General features: G+C 58.4%; 3 non-coding genes across 3 annotated transcripts in view; all 3 read right to left on the bottom strand.

Annotated features, from left to right (window-relative positions):
- Positions 1 to 190, bottom strand: part of LOC145887923 (large subunit ribosomal RNA) — a 3,632-nt gene extending 3,442 nt beyond the window's left edge. Inside the window, exon 1 of the ribosomal RNA XR_014399392.1 lies at positions 1 to 190. This exon is cut by the window's left edge and continues 3,442 nt beyond it. This is a non-coding gene — a ribosomal RNA (large subunit ribosomal RNA).
- A 321-nt stretch (positions 191 to 511) lies between these two features.
- LOC145887906 (5.8S ribosomal RNA) lies at positions 512 to 665 on the bottom strand. The gene has a single exon (XR_014399381.1). It is a non-coding gene; the product is annotated as a 5.8S ribosomal RNA (ribosomal RNA).
- A 259-nt stretch (positions 666 to 924) lies between these two features.
- LOC145887880 (small subunit ribosomal RNA) overlaps positions 925 to 2,500 on the bottom strand; it is a 1,824-nt gene continuing 248 nt past the window's right edge. Inside the window, exon 1 of the ribosomal RNA XR_014399360.1 lies at positions 925 to 2,500. This exon is cut by the window's right edge and continues 248 nt beyond it. This is a non-coding gene — a ribosomal RNA (small subunit ribosomal RNA).

Raw genomic sequence — 2,500 nt, 5'->3', positions numbered from 1 at the left:
CGGGCGGCGACCGACGCTCGCCGAAGCGAATTCTTTACGCCACAATTCCGCGCGCCGAGGAGGCACGCGGATTCGGCGATGGGCACTTCCCACTTCACTCGCCGTTACTGAGGGAATCCTCGTTAGTTTCTTTTCCTCCGCTTAGTAATATGCTTAAATTCAGCGGGTAGCCTCGTCCGACCTCAGGCCGAATAGTTTGGCGACGCAACCGGTCCCCAAATGCGCTCGTCGTCGAACGTCCGGCGGCCCCGGGCGAACGGCGGGCGCGCGACAGGCGCCGCTTCGAACGGAGGGCGTGGGTCTCCGGGCCGAGGTCCTCTTCGAGGCCGACCCGTACCGAGACGCACGCGCGCTCCGGTCCGCGACGTGTCGCGCGCCGCCACCCGGCGCAAACACCAACGATCGTGCTGTCCTGAGCGGGACGGCAGCTCCCGGCGAGGGGAGCGGCCGACGCCGCACTGGCCCGACGCGGGCGAGCCCGTGAGGGCGTCCGCGCGGGAACGTTAAGACGCGACCCTGAGGCGGGCGCGGCCCCGGGATTGACCCGATGCCGCAATTTGCGTTCAGAACGTCGATGCTCAATGTGTCCTGCAATTCACATTAATTCACGCAGCTAGCTGCGTCCTTCATCGACTCGCGAGCCGAGTGATCCACCGCCAAGAGCCCTCCACGAATTGGTTCGTTCGACATCCGCGACCTCGCAGATAGGCGTTCGAAAAAATCAAGGCGCCGAGCGGTCGCCCGCCGAAGGCGACGCATCAAGCCTGCCTGGCACAGGGCCGGCACTCGGCGCAGAGCGAAACAGGTGACCGAGACGCGTTCGCGCGCGCGCACCCCCGCGAAGGGGTCCGCGCGAGCGGCCGCATAGCAACGAGAGCCTTGTCCTGCCTGCCTGTCGAGCGACCGAAGTCGACGACCGACCGGTAATGATCCTTCCGCAGGTTCACCTACGGAAACCTTGTTACGACTTTTACTTCCTCTAAATGATCAAGTTAGATCGTCTTTTCGGACGCCGGCGCGGCCGTTGCCGACCGCGCCAGGTCCAATCGGAGGACCTCACTAAACCATTCAATCGGTAGTAGCGACGGGCGGTGTGTACAAAGGGCAGGGACGTAATCAACGCGAGCTGATGACTCGCGCTTACTGGGCATTCCTCGTTCAAGGGAAACAATTGCAATTCCCTATCCCTAGCACGACCGGGGTTCAGCGGGTTACCCGGACCTTTCGGCCAAGGTACGGACACGCTGATCCGGTCAGTGTAGCGCGCGTGCGGCCCCGAACATCTAAGGGCATCACAGACCTGTTATTGCTCAATCTCGTGTGGCTAAACGCCACTAGTCCCTCTAAGAAGTTAAACGCCGACCGATCGGGTCGCGTAACTAGTTAGCAAGCCAGAGTCTCGTTCGTTATCGGAATTAACCAGACAAATCGCTCCACCAACTAAGAACGGCCATGCACCACCACCCACAGAATCAAGAAAGAGCTCTCAATCTGTCAATCCTCACTGTGTCCGGGCCGGGTGAGATTCCCCGTGTTGAGTCAAATTAAGCCGCAGGCTCCACGCCTGGTGGTGCCCTTCCGTCAATTCCTTTAAGTTTCAGCTTTGCAACCATACTTCCCCCGGAACCCAAAGACTTTGGTTTCCCGCAAGCTGCCGGGGAGGTCGTCAAACTAACGCCCCCCGATCGCTGGTTGGCATCGTTTATAGTCAGAACTAGGACGGTATCTGATCGTCTTCGAACCTCTGACTTTCGCTCTTGATTAAAGAAAACATTCTTGGCAAATGCTTTCGCAGTCGTTCGTCTTGCGCCGATCCAAGAATTTCACCTCTAACGGCACAGTACGAATGCCCCCGTCCGTCCCTCTTAATCATTACCTCGCGCTCCGAAAACCAACAAAATAGAACCGAGGTCCTATTCCATTATTCCATGCACCATTATTCAGGCGAGCCGCCTGCTTTGAACACTCTAATTTTTTCAAAGTAAACGTCCCGGCCGCCGCCGACACTCAGTCAAGGGCACCGGCGGAGCGCCGGGGGAGAGGGCCAGGTGCGGCCAGTGCACGCCTTGCGACGGACCGGCCGCCTGCGCCCAACGTCCAACTACGAGCTTTTTAACCGCAACAACTTAAATATACACTTTTGGAGCTGGAATTACCGCGGCTGCTGGCACCAGACTTGCCCTCCAATGGATACTCGTTAAAGGTTTTAAAGTGTGCTCATTCCAATTACAGGGCCTCGTTTAGAGTCCTGTATTGTTATTTTTCGTCACTACCTCCCCGCGTCGGGAATGGGTAATTTGCGCGCCTGCTGCCTTCCTTGGATGTGGTAGCCGTTTCTCAGGCTCCCTCTCCGGAATCGAACCCTGATTCCCCGTCACCCGTAAGAACCTCGGTAGGCCGATACCCTACCGACGAAAGTTGATAGGGCAGACACTTGAATGATCCGTCGCCGGTGCGAGACCGTGCGATCCGCTGAGTTATCCAGAGTCACCAACACGTG

This window comes from Ascidia mentula, chromosome 1, assembly GCF_947561715.1.
Source record: "Ascidia mentula chromosome 1, kaAscMent1.1, whole genome shotgun sequence".
NCBI lineage: Eukaryota > Metazoa > Chordata > Ascidiacea > Phlebobranchia > Ascidiidae > Ascidia > Ascidia mentula.
Note: the sequence above shows the minus strand (reverse complement) of the source record. Positions and strands in the feature narration are given on the sequence as shown.